This window comes from Salarias fasciatus, chromosome 13 (genome assembly GCF_902148845.1).
Source record: "Salarias fasciatus chromosome 13, fSalaFa1.1, whole genome shotgun sequence".
NCBI classification, from domain to species: Eukaryota; Metazoa; Chordata; class Actinopteri; order Blenniiformes; family Blenniidae; genus Salarias; species Salarias fasciatus.
This window is the reverse complement of record NC_043757.1, coordinates 3,537,961-3,559,046: the sequence shown is the minus strand read 5'-3', so window position 1 is coordinate 3,559,046 and position 21,086 is coordinate 3,537,961. Positions and strand designations below refer to the sequence as shown.

At 45.5% G+C, this 21,086-nt stretch overlaps 1 protein-coding gene and 1 long non-coding RNA gene across 2 annotated transcripts in view; both read left to right on the top strand.

Annotated features, from left to right (window-relative positions):
- LOC115399812 (uncharacterized) overlaps positions 1-5,877 on the top strand; it is a 38,280-nt gene extending 32,403 nt beyond the window's left edge. The window contains exons 2-3 of the long non-coding RNA XR_003932732.1: positions 921-925; positions 5,831-5,877. This is a non-coding gene — a long non-coding RNA (uncharacterized LOC115399812). The remainder of the gene's footprint in view (positions 1-920; positions 926-5,830) is intronic.
- nrg3a (neuregulin 3a) overlaps positions 1-21,086 on the top strand; it is a 381,203-nt gene that overhangs the window by 82,934 nt on the left and 277,183 nt on the right. The window lies entirely within an intron of this gene.

Genomic DNA, 21,086 nt, shown 5'->3' with positions numbered 1-21,086 from the left:
AGATTGCCGCTCGGTGTCTTGTAGAGGGGAGCGAAGCCAGCTGTGGCGTTCTGCAGCATTTCGGGAGCTGTCCAATGTGCTGAAGCTCCACCAGCGTCCACTGACCGGGCGGGAGCTGTCCACCGGCCTGGTGCTGAAGTTCAGTGTTAGTGGGCCAATGCAAGAGATACCACACATTTTAAGGTTGGATTGTGGTGAGCAGCCGTTTACAGTATCGAACATGAGCTTGTCTTTATTAAATCACAGTATTTTAATCCTGAAATTGTTATTTAACTTGAATTTTATGAACCTCATGCCTCACTGACTATGCTGACTTCAGTATACTCTATTTGTATTTTCTGCAAAAAGACCTCACTTTTTCACGTTAAGCACATGTGAACAAGCACATTGTCATGCACCACGTCACAAGCACATCAAACTGTTGTTTGTAACCTTTTAATCCTTTAATAAGTGATACAACCCTTCATCTTTTCTATACTTCTTCAAATCTGTGTACGAGTTGCATGTTTTTACATCGCATCACGTGAAGCTGTTGTTATGCAAAAAAAAACATCAGGTATGAAATCATGAATTATGCATAAGTACACAGGATATATGGGGGGGGGTGTTGTTTTTTTTTTTTTTTTTTTAATAATATGAATCTGTGACACCAAAACGAACAATATATTCGAAGATGATTTCAGTTTCTGGCCATGATGATAAATCTGCTCAGTTTAAATGCAATAATTCTTGCATCAACTGGACTGATCTCTCGTGCTCATCTTTATAAGTCGTGCATTCATTATTACTTTACATTGTGACTTTGTAAATCTGGTTAGAAAATCAGCGCTCGACTTGACATGCATGAAGATTTGCATTACATCTCTGCAAAAGCTCCTTCCAGTATGGATATAATATCTTTTCTTCGGGGGCTTTTGGAGACTCGGTGTCAATTCATCTCAAAATCTACAAGGAATGGAAATGTTCGTTTGTAATAAGGTAGCTCGACTTATCGCAGACTCTGCTGCCGTTTAAAGTCCGTGTTAGTCGGCCATGATGAAAGATTAATGAACACTGCCTCTTGTTGGCGTCAAACCAGAAAATATTTGCATATTCACCAGTAAAGCTGGAGTCTGCAGCAATATGCCGCACGAATAAAATACAGAAATCAGAGAGTTATGCTGCAAATGTGTGTGAACCAGAAAAAAACAATCAAATTCAATCACAAGTGATTGATGAGGAAAATATGAAGAAGGAAAAATAGGAGCTGATACTGATTGAAGCAGAGATTACTGCTAGCATGGTTATTTTTATATTTCTACTTTTAATAATCTGCAAAGCCGAATACTTCAGGGAATCCATCCCTCCATCCATCCATGGAACTTTCTTGTTCTCGACCCAGAGAGGCCTGCATGCTGACCACGACCACCTTCTGTGTACGTTTCTATGTAATTTGTTTGTTTTCATGCATCTTCACGCCTTGGAAAGTCATTCCACCACACACGTGTGTGTGAGGTGTGTTTATCCCCATGAAAAGCCGCGATTAATCCCGTCTCTGCCCACCTGAACGAGCTCAGTCCCTTCAATAATTTGACGTGATGAGGGCCCCCTGCCTATTGAATAATACCTGCCACGTCCCTCTCAGCATAGGTGTTGACCAATTAGAGGGGATTGACGGCTTTTATCCCCCATCCCTGCGAGACAAGCTGTCGTAATACAGCTAAGGCCCGCCGCCGGGGAGGGGGGGGGGCTGTTTATCTGTCCTCTGAGGAAGAGGAGGAAGAGGACTCGTATCCCCTTCCCCAGCCAGAAAATCTGGATTTTGCTCCCCGCTCGGCTCCGGCTGCGGGGAAAAGACTGTTTAATTTGTTCGGCGTCGCAGGTAATTTCTCTCATTCACCCGGGGCAGCCGAGGACCGAGGCGGCTGGAGGCCAATCGATGGAGTTTACGAATATAAGACACCCAAAAAACAAGCCGGGGGAGAGATTATGTGTCGCCGATGTTCCGCGAAGTGCCAGAATTGGGGGAGTGAAGAAGCAACGAGCAGAGAGGATTTAGTTTTGTTTACAACATGAAGGCACACAGTTTGGGAGGAGGCAATGGGCGGACTCAGAGGGCTGGTCAAGACTGAGTCACGGGAGGCCGGCCTCAGGCGAAACAAGGCTAAAAGAACATCCTGCAAATAGTAGAATTATTTATTTCTCTCTTCTTTTTTTCCAAAAAACGTTTGCACGCATGTAGAAAAGACGGATTCAACCAAGCGTCTGAAGGCGCTGGCCTGTTTACCCTCTTGGTTAGCTTTTCCCTCCGTTCTTCCTCCAGTGAGGGGAAAGAGGAAGAAAGAGGAGATGTGGAGAGAGGGAGCCTGGTGCTGAGGCTTTGACATGTGTGTGAAATATGATGAAGTGCCAAAGTGGTGTTTTCGCTAATAGCCATCCTTTAGCATTTGCTGACAGGCCATTATAGGGCATTTTTCTCCTGCTCATTGGCTGTTTTCTCTTTTTTTTTCCCCTCCCCCCATCTATTTCCTTCTGTCTCTTTCTTAACAACTACAGTCCAGTAATTATGTTCAGCAGCTGCTGTGCCCTTTCTCTCTTTTTTTGAGGACTGGACAGTTTCCGTTCAGAGATAAATCAGCATTAATAATTCCTGAAGCGAAGGGAAATGTACTTGCAATTTCAAATATATGAAGTCTGAACTTCACCGCATCTCCTGCAAAACACATTCGTACACTAATCTCATTCGCCAGATGCGTTTTGGATGAAATGCAATTGCCGTCTGGGTCGTGTTTACCGGAAACCTTCATTTTTTTTTGCAGTCCTGGAAATGGGAGCCGGAGAAGAGTCACGTGGAGCGCCGGGTCCCAGTAGATTTGACTTTAGACCAACCACAAGACGAAGAAACGGGCCTTAGTGTATATTGTTCAGGGAGTTTGAGAGTTTTATCAAACTGCTGAGGGTAATTTTAAATAATAGAGGATAGAAAAACAGACTCAGCATGCACACTCACTGACTGCTTAATTGGATGCATGAATTCAGATTTCACAAAGGAAAGAATTCAGTTTTGCTCGAATGATCAATTTAGAGACTGGAGTTTTAATATTCCGCCTCTGTGTTCAGGTTGACGTCCAGACTTCTGCTGATTCATGCGTCAGTCAGACGACACGGAGTGTTTTAATGCAAGTGAAATCAATTCAGGCAGATTGTAAAGAAAGACAAAGAAACACGAAAGAAGCTGGGATAAGAAAAAGAAGTACAGACTGATAGATAAGACGACATTTAAAGACCTTCTGACTGTTATCAATGACAAGTAAAGACTGGTACTGATCATAAGCAGATGAGGTGACAGAGAATTAATGTGTAAAAATTAATCAATTATTGAATAAATCATGTAATTTAAAAAAAATAATAAAGCAAGTAAATGAGCTGAACCCAAATGCAAAAAGAAGTTATGCACCTTTTGCATAGAGACCTGAAAAGTTTCTTTGGCCCTTTGGTTTCAGTGTGTGTCCAGAGTTTGCAGTGACTCAGACTCTCTCATATCTTACAAAGTGGCGGTTACAGCTGCTGAAGGTCAAGGTTCTTGTTTTCTTTAAATATTCATGTAAAGTCGGTCTCGGCTTGTTTCGGCCTTCAAATCAATATTGATTTTTTAATAATGAATGAGTGAGACAACAGTCGCTCTGACAACCTTCCAAAACGAACGAAATCTAAAAACAAAACTCCCAGTCCTCTGCAAGTTAGTCAGGTTTTAATGAAGGTTTCCGTCGCTGTGTCAGAACGCCGACTGCAGAACACTCTGGAAGATAAATGGAAATGAATTCAGCAGCAGCAGGGTTGGTGGAGAACACACTCCCAGTATAGCCAGTAGTCAGCCCTGGTTTGAACAGAAACAATTACTTTATAGGGGGAATGAGTGTGATTACACGCTGCCCTGTGAGACTCCACAAGCAATTACAAATCAGTAAATAATAATTACAATGGCAGCGCAGCTGAGAAGCTGTCTGCAGCGGAGGCACAGACCTCACAGGAAACCAGCACACACACACACACACACACACACACACACACACTGAAACGTTTCATTAGAAGCATGAAAACCTGTTTTTATCAGTCTGAACAAATATCGTCTCCTGCACACAAACCTAAAAGCTGCAAACAGCTGTGTTTATGTTTATTTGCAGGGTATATGCACTTAATTCACATTTCAGTGTTTCTTTGCTTTCCTGAGCAACCAAGCGTCTGGCTGCACTGCCATCACACACACACACACACACACACACACACACAAGAGCGTGCATATTTTACAATCAAATAATTGCTTTTTTTTTTTTTCCCTTCTTATGCATGATGAAAAATGTCCAAAGTTTCTCCTTCCATCCTTTAACTTTGCTTGTTTTCACCTGGATGATTCAGCAGCTGCTGCGAACACACATCGACTTGCTTCGGTATTGATTGAACACAGAGACTTCCTGTTTCCACCTCAAAGATAAAGTTTTCGATGGAATTCCTGGTGTTTTCTCTAGAAGTCGCTCACTCAGGTCCATCGACGCCGTCAGACATGCGGGGCAGAGACAAAGGATCGACCGTCTTTTCACTCGGTACTTTGATACCTGGAGGTTGTCCGGCTCGCTCTGTCTTAAACGACATGCTATATTTCATTTCATCACCATGTTTAATCAGATTTCTTTGGGTTAAAAGTGCTGGACGGGATCTGTGCCGAGGCTCACGATCACAAAACCCAAGTGGCAGTAATACGATTTTGGCCCAACTTTGGTTCACAATCTGTTGGGGAGGTTATGGATTACACGCTCTGTAATCTATCAGAGGTCAGAGTCCACAACCTCCAGCGGTTCAAACAGCCACCCTGCTGCAAACGGATGATCCCGGAGCTGTTAATTCCATCATCCACACACTTTCAAGTGTTGTTTTCACACAATATGCTGGGAAATCATTGAACCTCGGACACTGTGAACAGAACGTGTCGACAGACCAGACACTCTGCCAACGATCTCGAGTTCTACATTGTTTCCACCGTCCTGCTGTAGAGGTGCTCTACGCAGTGCACGCTGTCCGACGCTCTGCGTCGCAGTGGGTGAAAGTCTCATCATATTACTCTCATCGTGGTGAAAGATATTCTGGTTTCTTTCCCACCTTGTAGCTTTTGCCAAACTACAAGCAGCCGTCACATGAAGAAGAAACGCCTTCTGATGGAGGTCTTTTGATTTATGGGAGGAGAGATTTAGAGATCAGCTGCGTGTTCGACCTGTACGGGACTGTTGTTTTCAGGAAGCAGCTGAGCGATAAGGAACAACTGTCACTGATCCACATCCCCGCCTTCACCCCGGTCATGAACTTGTTGTCATGATAAGATAAAAGCGGCAGGAATGAGATTTTCTCCGCGGCGGGTCTTCGACGTGTCAGAAGCTCGACCATCCAGTCAAGCTTCCACTCTGAGAGGATCCAGTTCAGGCGTGATCAACACCTCCCCGGGACAGCGGGGGGATGTTGGCGACCCTCATGTGCTCGAAGCAGGACAGAAGGAAAACCAGGAAAATGAACACAATGTTGATTGGTTTTCGAAAGTCATTGGTGAACAAGGTCGTGATCCCGGAGATCTAAATGTGAAAAGGTCAAGAAATGATCTGGAGTGAATGAAAGAGGAAAAGACGCTTGGATGCAGCTTTAACGGGTCAGACAGAGTACGTTCAAAAGATTTCTGAGGTGTGCTCCTGTTTTTATTATCAGGCCTGTGTGTGCCTGCAGCCTCTCATCTTTAAGCTTTATGACTTTGTTTTGAAGCTTGGGAGGGATCTTTTACTCTAATTTCAAGATTTTACTGCTTGGTGAGACATTTTGTCTTTGTATTCATCTACTCCTCGAGGCAAACTGACTCCCCGCGATAAGAGGATCTATTCATACTTATTGGAAGATATCAGACGGTGAATCACCGCAGGATGATTCTCCGTGTCCCGTCCTCACAGCCGAGGTGACGGCGGCCGAGGTGACGGCGGCCGCGGCGCGGCGACGCGCCATCGGGCTAACGGACGCGGCTCACGTATTAACACACACGTTAATCTGAAAGGCAAAGGCTTAAGCCTTAAGCTGAAGGAAGTCACGGCTGTGCTGATTGATACTGTGAGAGGCTGCGGCCTCTCGACCTCGGCTGGCAGCGGCGCCGGGACGAACCGGGGCGCCAAGCAGAAAAAGTTCACACATGAAGGCAAAAACTCAGCCCAGATTTAAAATTCTGGCTCCGTCCATCATTATTGCATGAGGAGAGTCTGGGGATGAAGGAGCTGCAACTTCGGATGGACTTGTCAAGCCGATTCAGCTTGAAGTGTGTTCTGTGAGTTCATGTGTGACGACTGCTCAAAGTCGGGCTGCATATCGAAGCCAGGTTCTCGCTCCTCCCAGCAGCCGTGAGATAGATCCACTGTAATGGCCGAGCGTACGTTAGCGATCCCGTGGTCGTCTGTGAATCATCTCTCCCACCACCACTCCAGTCCCAGCATGCTCCTCTCCTCCCTGGGCAACAGCAGCGTGCAGGTATTTCTCGATGCGCTGCCACGTGCAGCCAGACTGCTGTGATGTCCTATTTCGTGAGACCACGCCGTTTCCACTTCTACTCATTCCAAAAAACAAAGGATGGAGGGAGGCAGAGGCGAAAAGGTATTGCACGGAGGAGGAGGAGGAGGAGGAGGAAGAGCTGGAACAACATGACGAAAAGCACGTGGACGTGAAGAAGGAGCTTGCAGAGGAGGAGAGGAAACGTGCGAGGCGTCGTTATCTAGGTCATCTATGTCTTCATCCTCGCTGGCCTCCTTCCTCGCTGCCTCTCCCTCCTCTCTCTCTCTCTCTCTCAATCCCCCATCTTCCCATATTGTTCGAACGCTGCCAGCGTGCGGTACGCTAGCTTTTCCCAACCTTCTCCTGCAGGCTTGGATGCTAATGGCTGGCCATGAAACATTAAATACCCTGAACGGCCTGGTAATTTAATAATTATCTCTCAGCAGATGGACAAGCGCGGCGCTCCTCTGCCCGGACTCTCCGCTTTCTCTTATCAAGAGGAGAGAGGATCACTTAAGTTGGAAGGATGCAGGGAGCTTATTAAAAAAAACCCAAATTGGAGCAAAGGAAAAGGCGCGCAGGATGCCAGCCGTATTAGAGGCTGTTTACGGTGTTTTGACCGTGCACCATCTGCATGAGGTGATCCAGACGGCGCTCTCCTTCGGGAGATGAGACGTGGAACGAATGGATGTCACTGGATGCAGACCCCCGCTTTTATATTTTCATGGCTGCAGATCCATCCTTTAAAATGTGCAGGGAGTCAGACGTTTCCCCAAGATAGATTTCATTGTCTTTCAATTTTATGTTCATGATTGTACCAAGACGAAGATACACACAGATACACATAAAATTTACGGACGAAAAAATGTGCAAATGTAAGTATATCTGCGAAGAATACGAACGATACGAGGATACGAGGCACCGTCCTCCTGGATCCGTGCTACAGGAACGCTTTGCCCATTTTTCATCGCATGCACGTCGCTTGGGGACCAAAATAACGACGCAAGCAGAACTGGACAGGTTTTATGCAACATCTGCTCCAAAGCCTGAGTTGTACCCGTGTGCTGAAAGTGCTTCTGTGTATTGCCATGTCTAATAATACACCTTAAACGCTAAAGTTGCTCCCAGCGCCGACACGCTGCCGTGTCACTCGACGACAGCCCGGGAAATTACGCTATATGCCACAACTAATGGTTTTAAAAGTGGGTGAAAAGTCCAATTGTTCCACTAGCACTCAGCAGAAATTGGTGTTAATGGAGCAGAGACCGTTGAGCCCCGGCTTTCGATCTGAAGAAATCGGCGCTGGAGTGTCGGCCATACTGCGCTGGATATGACACGAAAGAATGTTAAGTGTTATGGATTCCAGGGGGGAATAAAGAAGAGCTGCTGAGAGCAGAAAGGTGCGTTTCAGAGACGAGGGGATGTTGTGAGTCATGCTGTACTGATCTGAGAGCAGGAGAGCGGGCTCACCCCACCCCCTCCCCTCCCCCGATGGGGTGTGAAGGCCCGAGGGTTCCCGTCTTAATTACTGCTGAGGCCTGCGGAGCCCGGACACCCGGCCTCACCTCTCAGCCCGGCTCACTCTGGGACCATTTCTCACTCCATGACCAGCCTTCAATTACAGTGGTGTGTGCGACGCCGCGCTGCTGTATGTGCGTTTATGTGTACGTGCGTCGTGACGCCATTGGCTGTCAGGTGACATAACTCTCCCGGCCGATTCGCTGTGAGTCCCCTCGCTGCTTCTGCTTACCTGACTGAAAACCCAACACAAACACAAACAGCTGTTTATTCTGCCCGTTTGGGTTTCTGACCATGACGTATTTCTTGTTCTGCTATTTATGATTGTGTTTCTGCATTATGAAGGAAAATTTAGTAGCTTAATCCGGTCATGAATTAGCTGCACACTGCTGTCAGGTTGGATTTTCTCGCCTCTCCAGGATTATTCCAACGACTTGTGAGCCTCTCTGTGTGGCCCTGTGTCTTTTTCCTTGGGTTTTGTCCCAAAAGAAAATAATTTTTCAATCCAAAAACACACTTTAATGTGAATATGTGACTCTAAATTATCACAGAAGGTGAATCTGAGTACAATGAAAGGATGGATGCAAGAAAATAAAACCCAGTTTTAGGAGCTCGTGCCGAGTCCTAATACAGACGCATGTGGTGCCTATTAAAAGACCGGATAAATAATTCTGACGCGTCACACTCATCAAAGTTTGGTAATCAGGACATGCGACTTAGGATAGCTAATGAGATGAAATTGTTCATTTTCTGAAGCGTTGAGGCATGTCGCCGGAGGAAAATAGGACAGTGAAAACCCTCACGAGGGGACCGACGCTTGCCTCTCAAGAAAATTCGACTTGAACTTCTCAGTTTGTCTCGCACAGAAAACAAATACGAGAGGTGTTCTGACAAGCGCGGCGTGACGCTGATCCGTGTTGCCCTTTGCTGGTGACCGATTCAATCCGTTTGCTCTGAGGGCGTTCGGCTGCGCCATCGGTAATAGCAGACGCCGTTCTCCCCTGGATCCCGTTCAATACCACAATCATCAATTCCACACGGTGGATACAATCCATTTTGTTTCCTTTCAGTGTTTGTTTTTCCCTCAGAAATAAGTTTGTTGTTATAAAGTTTAAACTGAATAATTACCACCAATTAAAAATGCTTTTCATAATAGTGGGTTGATTCACTGCTTCCATAATCATCCGTGAGGTAAATAAACGGCTCTGCATGGAGTCTTCCTTTTGTTTTGTTTTGTTTTAAACAGTGTTGTATTAATCTTTAATGCGCAGTTATCTTTGTATTTATTTTAATGAATCCGTTTCTCCAGCTGGCATATGTTTTTCCATTCGGCAGAGGCAGCCATGCCATATTTCAGAATTACCTTTAAATATAATCTTTTCAACTGCCTTTTCTTAGTGTGGAGGGTTGATCAATTGGTTGCTTGGCTGCTTATTTGTATAGTTGTTTGGTTCGTATATCATGTTATTTTATGTGGATTTTGACTTTTGAATATAATTTACTTTTTCATTGTAATATGGCAGAACATTCCATAAAAGAAGTTGGTGTTTTGAAGTGTGAATAACGACAGGATGCGATTCGTAAATCCATGAACATGGAAAATTTACCAGCTTTCAGCGAGTCGACATTCTGCTTTCCTGTCAGAGATGTCCTGGAAAAACACAACATTACAGCATTCCTTCCTGTAAACTTCTACTTTCAGGGTCCCAGCAGTGCAGTGCACGCTGTCTTCATTGACCACGACGAACAGGAGTGGAGCAAGTCCTTTAAATAGTAAATTATCAGTTAAAGAAAATCTCCCTTTCCTCATCAGAAACGGGGCATGTGACACAGCTGGACGGCAGACGTGTCCCGATCCCGGACGGACCCGGTCCAGAGGGCTGGTTCTGTCCGGGCACGTTTTTCCCTCTTGTGATTTCTGCTAAGCTTGCACTTGTTTGACGAGCGCGTCTCCCTTTCCTCCCCTCCTGCTGCCTGTCTGTCCTGCTCCATCTCAACACAACGCCAAACTGCAGATGCACAACTTTCTGAAGCGTCTGCCTCGTCGAGCTCCTCTCCAATTAGTGTTGTTTTCCGCCGCCGCTCCGCCTTGTTCTCTCATTCTCTCTCAGTTCCTCTTTGCTCTGTGAGAATTTCTTCCCATGTCGTCGTCGTTGCGCTGAGCGTCTTCCTCCTTTCAGCTCGTCTCCCTCTTATCTGCCTTTTACCTTCCGATAACCCCTTTTCTCTCCCTTCCACTCTCCGTCTCCCTCTCAGGCTCTCTATCGCCGTCCATCTCATATCATGCAAGGCTGGCTCCTGGTTTGAGCCACGCTGTCTGTTGAATAGTTATCAGAGTGTGTCTCCTCTAAACGGCGGGTGTGAATGCCGAGCGTACACTCATCCAGGTGGAGTGAGGAGCTGGGTGGGGGGTGGGGGGGGGGGGGGGGGGGGGGGGGGGGGGGGGGTACTGCTGGCTCCCGGAGATAGATGGAGGGTATCAGGGGCTTGACTGACACGGCAAATGGTAATAAATGACTCCCATGCCGGCTGACAAATGAACACACGGGGCTGGGAATAGAACCAATCACTGCAGATAAACACTGACATGCGCCGCAGTGTGTGTGGCCTCCTGTAACGCGACCCGCTGCTCTTCCCGCCCGCAGCCCGCTGGAATATTCCGATTTCCCCCCAATTCGAAGAGTTTAAAACTGTATCCGAGGTCAGGATTCCACACCTGGGTTCTCAGTCTGAGTGTTGTAAGCGCTCGGCGCGGCATCGCGGTGATGGATGGCGTCACGTGTGGCGCCGCGGCGGCCATTCGTCAGCCGGAGAGCAGGAGCCGGCCGCCCGGGGGGGGGGGGACGAGCCACGCCGGGGGTTGAAGGCCGGGGCAAACACTTCCTCCGGTGCACTGATGGCACCTCATGCGCTCCGGCATGCTTCACTGTCCCGGGTTGTGTAACCTTGTTTGCTTAAAGCAGGTGTCACGACCTTTAGGAGCGTATTCCACTCCCCAGCCTCGTCACGTTTCCTTCAGCCTGAATATTTCTATTTTAACGGTGTAGAGATGTGGCGTCGGCTCACGTTTGACCTTTTATCTTCACTGATGGTCGGATCGCTCTCGCTCCTTCCTCCCTGAGAACATGGACCGGGGGTCACGACCCTCTGTTGCATGTGCAGAACCGTTTCAGTCAAGCTGTAGTTGGTCGGAAAGGTTCTCCTCAAACCTTTTTTAAAAAGCATCTTAAATGTTTCTGAATTGAAAGTGGATCAAAACACCAAATCACCAGAATTCCTCCTTCCTTTCCTTGCACACCATTCCACAGTCTCCTGTAACTCAGCAAATCAAAGCGATCAGTCATATCTCAGACCTCCTCATGTTTAACGTTGTCCTCTCATTTTCCCACAAGCCTCCAGTGTTGTCTCACATGATGGTAAACAGCAGTGATTTGGCGAGTTGGTTGCAGAATTACATGGAAGCGCGGCTGTTTGGGAGATGAGGATGGATTAACATGAGATTGATGAAGTCCCTGCAGTAAAGGTCAAAGGTTGCTGTAAGCAGCTCCCCTAATGGGAATCCATCCATAATGAAGAGCAGCAGTCAAGGTCGCTTTTCAGGAGGGAGGAGCCGACGTGAGAGCCGTGTGGACTGAACTCCTTCCACTCCGATGTGAATCTGGAGGCTCGTTTCTGTACATTCAAAGTTAAATTAAACGGTGCGATCCTGCCAACGCCGTCTCCCATCAGACTCCAGCAGAACGCCACTGGCTTCCTCTTATATCTTCTGCTGTTAAACACTAACAAGGTGATATTTTCCTCGCCAAGGTTTATTGTTTTTTGTTTTTTGTTTTTTTTTTTGTGTTTCACAGATTGCCAAGAGGCAACCTGAATGAAAGCAACAAAAGAAGAAGACAAAGACGATGTCTTCTCGGTGACGTTTTTGAATGAAACGCAGCACATTCAGGCTAATATCTCTCAAATGAAGCGCGGATGCTGGCAAAGCGCAGCGATACCTTCGGAAGCGATTTGATCTGATGAGTCCCGCTTTGAAACGCGATGAGTCACGTCTTTGCCTCCGGGCTTTGTTTTTCTGTCAGCTTCTTTCCTCGTAGAGCTGAATGTTCTTTATGTATATAATAAGTTGATGAAGCAAGCGTCTTTTCTGCAGTATCTCGTGTGCATTATTTGATTCGATCGAACAAACAGCGGGATGATAGGGCTGCAATGAGCCGACATTACAGAGGGGAAATGCAATTTCACTGGATTTCCATGATTTCTACAATTTTCTGCTGGATCAATGAAGTACCTATCCGTTCAATGAGGTGGGCGGGGCTTCTGTTGAAGCAGCACCGTAATCAGAAAACCAAATCTATCATCCTTTAGATCCACCTGAATGCACGTTCTTCTCTCCGCCGCTGAAATCCATGCTCACCTCTCACACGAAAACCCCGTTGGCTGCCCCACTCCCCCCCCCCCACCCCCCTCACCCCCCCCTCTGGCTCCACACACCGTGTCCGACCCGTTCAGCGTCAGCCGGCCCGGACCGGGTTTTCCGCTCCCTCACATGGCCAGGTGCACTCTGGGGCGCCGGACTGCGGGGCGACGAACACGTGACGCAACACGCGGCCGGTCGGACGGAGAGGCGCTCATACCGCCGACGGAAAAACACACAGCAGAGACGCTCGCTGTCAGTCCGGCGCCCTGCTCGAGTAATTGACTTTACTTGATGGCGGACATTGAACTAACAGGCTTTCCGAGTGAAGAAGCTTCTGTTCGGCAGCTTCATCCTATCAAAGCAATCAAGTCAGAGCGGAGGAAACTTAGACAGACGCTGAGAAAATATCAGTCTTACTGCTAAACGGACGATATTTCCACAATAAGATGAATTTACTGTTCTCACTGATGTCTGAAACTTTTCCTTTAAAGATGAAATCTCCAATAGCGAAATACAAAAGTTGAATTTAAGATGTTGTGACACATCAAAAATGTGTTAGTCTCATTGAGTTAGTTTGAAAATAAGTGTCCAGATCAGCAGTGTCAAACATAAAGCCCTTTAGACGCTGTATTTTGACCCTGTTTTGCCAGTCCTAGACAAGTGTAATAATAATATTACTATACATAATAATATCAGATGATTTTGCACTGTTCGCTTCATGTAAGTTACTCAGAAAAATGTGTATTTTCATCAAATAAACCTTCTTGTTTTCAATTTATGAAAGTCAGTGAGTTAACTCACCAGCACTGTTAACAAAACACATAAATGGCATTAAATGAAGTAATTAACCTTTATGTATGGAGTGTTACCACAGCATTTCACTGCATTATTCTATTTTAAAATCGTCGTCTCTGTCTCTGTCTCTCTGGGGAGTTTGTGTGTGTGAAGTGTCTGATTGTTTAGTCAAGATGTCTCATTTCAAACTAGACTTACATTATTTTTAAAATAGGACACTTGAGTGCTTCACTGACACATTAATCTGGATTATTAGACATCCGCTGTATGAAACCATGTTTTTTTTTTTCCCTCCTTTGAACAAAGTCAAGTCAAACGAGGGCCAGGCTGTAATGACGTGTTTTTATATGATAATGACGATTCTTTCAAGTCTCTGCACTTCTGCAAGGCTCTCCTTCCAACTTCCGCACTGATCCAGAGACGAGTTCTTTTTATCCGTGTTGGTTTTCGGCGCCACTTGTTTTTTCTGGCTGTGTGTTTTCTAACCCTCCGCTGTGTGATTCACTCGGGTCTCTGCGGACTGACCTGCAGCCCGGCAGATATTCATTTGCTCCGTGTCAACCGTCTATCGGCAGCAGATCCTCATTTAGCATATAAACATATGCTAAGAAGATAACTGAATATGTTTAACACTGTTTGAGCCGCCATTACTGGGCAGCAGCATCACCACCAGCATGCATTTTATTTGTTGCATGAATGAATTACATTGTATATTAAGCTGTATGTCCCAAATGTTAAAGCCTTGAATATGTTCCACCTGATTTAATGAGGCGGTACGGCTCAGAGCACTCTCCTTCAAACTGACATCTGTCCTGCTGCACAGCTTAATAAAATGCACAGATTACTGCTGCTTGACCCTGACCTGAGGCGGACTGCAGTCCACCCTGAATACCCTCTGTAAAGGTGGACTTTCCTTATTGCGACTTCATTTTTGGCTCAAAACAGGTTCCTGTAATGTGTGTCACCTGCTTTCAGTTAACAGAAGTAAGAATAAATACACAACCCGCACACACATACAGATTATATTGTTGTGGTTTCCCAGGGGACTGCTCTGACTTTTGTATGTTTATTTACAGCGGAATTACTCTCAATTCAATACCATAATTTAATCCTAAAGCATATATTCAACAGTAATGTTCTGATTTTGTCTTCTGGGAAATCTGTTTTCATGTCTTAAATCACACAGTCAATGATGCAAGTGTGTCAAACAGATTCATGGTCTGAGAATAGTATCAACAACATACCAGTTCATGCATGCTTTCATTTTTAACTTCACACACAGCCACACGATACACAGCGGCTGTTTTGTCTGAAGCAGTAGCTCAGTTTACCGTACAACTTATTGTTGAGTTGGCCTGACTGGTAAAATAGTACTATAATAAGATTTCCAGTTAATCTTTAAAGTTTTTCTTTGTTGTGTCGATATTTTAAAGAAAACCACAATATCTGCATTTGTGTCTTTGTAGAACAAATCTGAAAACTCCCCATTTGTTGCATTTTGAAGACTGTTGGTGCTCCTGACAGCTGTTTTCACAAAGGAGAGGAAACATCTGAACACTTTCAGAGGTAATCTGAGGAATCCTAAGAAGGAAAAGGTTGGATACCATAACGTCAGACTGTCAAAACTGCCCTTTCACCCTGAAATCGGTGGAATTCGGTGGAAATCAGGCTCCGCCAGGTAGACTGGACCTGACAGACACACATACGCCGACAACAGTTGATCAGACTGACATATTCTTCACACAAATGATACATACAGCGCTGTAGGCTCTCCTCCAGTCTCTCTGTGGACTCTGCTGGTGAGAAATGTTCACGCAACAATGAGCCTGTGAGAGAGAGAGAGAGTAAGAAAAAGAACACAGATACGCCACAACGGCAGCTTGAAGACAATGTGAAGAGGAAGGCTCAGCCAAAGCCCGAGTGACTGCCGGTGCCCCATATCGCTGCTCGACATGAGCGTACCCCCTCACACACACGGACACGTAAACATATGCATGCAAATGCGCACACTGACACCCATCCGCCCACAGATCCTCTGCTATCGCTGCCGCACACCAGAAAGCCAGATGTGCTTCCCACGTATATCTCCTCTCCTCACCCGTCCTGCCATGCAAATGAAGAGGACGAGGGAGCAGAACAGCAGCAGAGGCAGGAAATGCAGAGGGTGCTTTATCTCCAGCTCAGCCCGGGGCGGGGGTGGAAGGACCCGCAACACAAGTCACAAGTAAAAGAAGGCAGGGTAAAGGGCGGGAAGCACAGACGGTAGCAAGGCGTCCCAGCAGCGCACAGGACGGAGGAAGCAGAGGGAGAGAGGTGTGAGTCACAGTGTGAGGATGAGACAGGGCACAAGGAGAGGAACTCAATAATACATGTTTGGGAAATCCCTTAAAGCTTTGTGGCGATCTCAGCCCTGTCTGGCTGTCCGTGAGTCTCTCTGCAAGCCATTGATGAAGAGTCTGACTTCATACCTGTGTTTGGACCAACTGGATCTATTGCTAGCATAGATATGTAGCTGATTCCTTCAAGCCCAGTTGAAGTGATGCAGTGAGCATGTTGGACCATGAGTCAGCACTGTCCAAACTCCAGTCCTCGTGGGCTGCAGCCCTGCACGTTTTCCATGTCTCCCTGCTTCAACACAGCTGATTGTAATGATGCTCGTTATCAGGCGTTCTGCTGGACTTGGCCATGAATCTTCATGGGATTCAGATTTGGAAACAGTGTTGTTTTCTTTGGTGCCTTTTTGAAAAGATCAGTCTTGGGCTCTGTTGTCAAAAGTTGTCTTCAGTGGCACTTCAGTGGTCGTGTGAACAAACCCAAAATACATCAGGGGGCCGAGGGATTATTGGATAAGTCTCCAAATACATCATGGTTTGAGTCAAAATAAGAAGATAGTTGGTCTTTCTGTCTTCTGAAAGTCCAAAAACCTGCATTTGAGGCTAATTGACGAGTCCAGGTTTCCTGTAGGGTTGCTGAATGTGACTCTCCTGGCTGTAGCCTGAGGGGAGAATGGCTGCTAGTCTTTTCCCAAAGCGGTGGGATCCTCTTTCAGGTACCAATAAATTTTTTCCACCCTGTGTTGCAGTAAGCTACCACAGCAGCGGCTAAAAATAACCCGGAGCTGAGAGGCTTTGATGAAAGGATGATGATGGATTATTGAACCGTTTCTCACAAGAGGTGGTGGTGGATGAATTTGCACGTTATAAGTAGCCTGCATATCGTATTTATTTATTTGCAATGCTCAGAGAGTAACACTGATGTTCACTGACGGCATTCAGACTCAATTAGAAAGAAGATGAAAAAATTCATTTCGGCATTTGAGTGCTGGAGCGAATCCTGACTCAAAACACTGCTAACAAGTCCGTGGTCACGATGCACAGTCCCCAATTATTGCATGTGAAATAATATAATGACATCAAAGTGTTGAGAAACGTGTGGTGCACACGAGGACTGTTCCTGAAGACAAATTCAATTTAGTTGAGAAGTTTCTACAATATGATTAGAATATGGTCCCAAGCTGAGATTTGTTTTCTTCTTCTGCTGCTGCTGCTGGTCTGTCAACTCTACTGCTTCTATGAAAAATACATCAACTCAAAGCACAAATGACAAAGGAGCCATGGGCGCCGTATGCTCGGTTGCATATTGTGCACCAGGTGTTGGGCATGTGAGCCTCCAGTTCTGCTCCGAGTCGTGCAGAGCTGCGTTGGGGGAACTCCTCAGCCGGGGAGGCACTGACGGACAGCCGGAGGCGGCCGGCCAGATGCTCCCCCTGCAGGTGATTCTCCTGCTCAGATTTCATCTCCGGTTAAGTTGATCATTCGGAAATGCAGCCGAACGGGGAACAGGGGTGAATTTGGGGAAAGGATGTTTTAGCGCACTCCCTGTGGCGTCAGAACGAGCGCTCTGAGCGCGCGTAGTCGGGTTTGGCCTTGCTTCCGTCCCGCGAGGCCACGCAGTCGCTCGTGATAATCTGCAGATATGACGGAGAGCTCTGACACCAAGACAAAGAAGTTTCGGGGGACGTAAATTTCACTACCCATCCATCTTCAAAATCCTGTGCGTGGTCGCGAGGCGCTGGAGCTAATCCCAGTTAACCACGGGCAAGGGCAGGATGCACACACAGAAACAAACCACTGCGCTACCATACAGCCACCTGAAGCCCTCCACAGATAGAGTAGATCCAGGAAAGGTTGACAGGCTCAGTGGTTTCTGGAATCAGTTTTTAGGCACAGTAAATTTTAAAAAAAGAGCAGTAATGTTTTCATCTCCACATGACAGGGTTTCAATGTTTCCTTACTGTGTTGTCTTCTGATGTTCTGGTCTTGGTCTTGAGTTGGTCTCAGCCACTTAAAGTCTTGTTCTTGTTCTTGTCTTGGTCTTCTGATGTCTTGGTCTTGACTTCAACACTAGTGATTGCTAATCACTCTTTTAATATTTATTTCCATTTGATTGGGAAGTAAATCTGCTTCGATGTTTGAATCTGACTCCCTGTAAAAATCCGATATCACATGAAATATACCAACAGTCTCTAAATACTGCCATACGCCTTCATATCTAAGCCTTGGATAGTAAATATACTCCAGTCCCTCCAGTTAGCTTGATATTCACAGTGACGACCACACATTCTGATAGCTAATGGACAAACTCTCAAAGGAACGAGCTTCTAAGCTGCCAACTTTCACGTCTGTGGCTCCACTTAATGCTCGGCTAACTCATGTGTGCACTTGGCCGTAAGTCAACACAATTGCTGCAAAGTGGGCAGCTAAAGTGGCTCAATGAAATGCGCTCATTCCAGTGCACAGTCCATGTGCATGACGTGCTGGTGTGTGTGTGTGTGTGTGTGTGTGCGTGCGTGTGTGTGGATAGGTGTCTGTGAACCCACATTAATATTACACACGTGTCCTTCCCTAAAAGACTCATGAGTGTGTGAAGGATTCGCTTGAGAGATCCACTCTCAAAACAGATTCTCATTTAATTTGGGCGCGCACCATGTGTTGTGCAGAAACTGTCATTGGATATGCAGCTCGTGCTTGGATGAGTTTAATTACTTAGCCGTCAAACAAACTTATGCAGCATATGCACTTCCAGAAATATTGGATTTGGTATTTGCATGCGATGTGCATCGCTGTGGAAGAGGGGGTGTGGGTGCGATGTCTGCATATTCATCAAACAATAACAGATAATCATGCAGAATTTGATAGAGACATGCCTGCAGCACATCCCCGCCAGGTACTGAATTAATGAAAGATACTGTTAATAAACACCACCTGTGGTTGTGAAAGGGCGTCCTCACCACATCTGCCATCACTGACACCGGAATGTGGACTCTTTGGGAACATTTATTGCAACTTAGCTCTGAATTTAAAGCACTTTTTTTTTTTTTTTTTTTACCCGATCATTGTAAGAACAAGAGTGAGAAAGTAATGCAGTTCTGACTGTCAGTCCATCTCCTTTCAGTCCCACATCTTCCACTTCAGGTGAAATTGATTTGCTGGTGCTGATCCTCGCTGACTATGGGGAAAATCAGATTAAAGCCTGGAGAAGAACACGGGTTAAATACAGGGACTTAAACAGCCACGGGCCAACTAGGTCCCGTTTCAGAGCGTTTTCAGTTGTTTCCTGCACCGCTGTGGTGCAAAATGCAACGAAACATTTGCACTTCAAAATGGATTCAGATGTATGTTTTTGAACTTTGGTACAAAATTGGAGGACCTGGAAATAGGCAAAGTCCACACAGAAAGGCAAATAATCCTGGACCTGAGCGTTGGATATTGTCACTGTGCAAACGGCAATATCATGAAGTTGAAGCCAGTTTCTGCATTTTACCAGAAAACACATGAAGCAGACCTGGGATCAAACTGAGGATCGTCTCACTAAGCTGAGAGTGCGAACCACTACGCCACTGCGTGGGACTCAGATGGCATTAAACAGCTTGGCTTAACAAAGATTTTACACTCTGCACCAAAACAAACAGGAAAACCTCAGTCCTGACGATTCAGACTCTGCTCACGTCGTCGGAGATTGCGGCGCATTATCGCAAGACTGCAAAAGTTTTCAACATGACTATAACGAGGCTCGCTGTAAAAATTTGTGTTTCTTTGTTCCTCGCGACAGCAAACACAATAGAAAAGGCAATGAATAATTTTAATCGAGCACTTAGAGTGTGACTAATGTAGAATAAACTGTCAACTCCCATGCTCACAAGCAATAAGACATACAGAGGCAAAACTACTTAGTGATATGTTTAACTGCAGGCTATTACTCTCTTAGAGGCAAAAAGCTGCTTGGCTGGGTATTAGCATTGCAGTCAGGGACAGGCAATGTTTCACCATTAGATAAGGAATCAATTATATGTTGGCTGTTGGAAACGCAGCTGAAAGTCGAGACAACATCATTGAACTGGTCAGAAACTTTGTCTGGAGGACAATCAGCGTTTTTCTGCTTCAAAATATCACAAATCAGGTGGGATCAGTGGCAAAGTGGTTACACAAAATGGGTTAAAAGAAGCACCATGACAGCATTGCTTTAAAAAAAAGAAAACATTGAATAGCGCTTCAAAATCCGGAGTGCCAGATGGCAAATTCCCAGAGAGATGGATGCACCGATGGTAGAGAGAGAGGAAACAGAGAAAACTCAACAATAGCTGGGGCAGTGGGAGCATGTAGGGCAGGAAGGCAAATCTGTGGAGGAAATTTGTTGGTTTGAATCCAATTAAAGGTTCAAGGCCTTTGACTTGTAACTGCTCCCCAGATGGTGCAACTGCAGCAACATACTGTCCCTTTAGCGGTGCTCGAAATTCACACTCGTCCAAAAATACCAACTGGACGAGCTGAAAGCTGCCATTGCTGGGCCAAAATAATTTATCTAGATGAGTAGTGTCCAAATATCAGGCAAAACCCAAAATAACCAAGGTTTAACAACGATTCAACCAAGATTCACGGGGGCGGCCATTTTGAATGATGTCACGAATCTTTTTCATGATTTTTTTCTGATTGACATAGAGCCGGACTGTGTTCAGAAAGTTTAATTTTCAGCGCCTTCAAATTTCATTTAATTTTAAACCGACACCCAAAATGCAGCGGGCGTTTGTTGTGGAAACGGTGCCTAAGAAGAAACACAAAAGCAGGTAATTATGTTGGTGGTCTTGATTCTGATTAGCACGTCATTAACATTTTTATTTAACAGCTCTATATCAAACATTTAGCATGTGGTGCGAAATATGGGATGGATTATTGTTTAAGCGTGATAAATATTTAATTTCACACAGTAGTAAAACTCTCTTAATTTTCTGTGCTTCATTCAAAAATCCTTTCAGCATTCAATGGAATGTGATTTACTGTCATTGCAACAAGTTACAAGAAGTTACAAGTGCAATGAAATTGCTGGGGTTTAAAGACACCCAGGTACTGATGAAATTCAAGCGAATCTTCGCAATGTGCAAACACTGATTTGAACATGAGTGCACGTGCAGAAAAGTGGCCGTTTTTCCATTCTGAAAATCTGGCCCCATTGCCTTTGAATTGTGTATTCACATGCAGATATCTGTTTATAGAGATTACATAAGCAGCAAATTAAAAAGGGGAGAAGATAAAAGGCTTCTTACTAATGTATGATAAAATATCCCTGCCATGCTTTAATCCTGCTTCTTTTTTTCTCTCTACTTTAGATAAAATGGAAAAACTATTTGAAAATGAATGGTATGCTAATTTATGTTAATACAATTAATATTGATATATATGCAATTTTAGTTTCCCGTGCCGTTGTGTGGGCTGCAGATACTGGAAGGTTGGTGCGGATGTGTCGCTGGAGG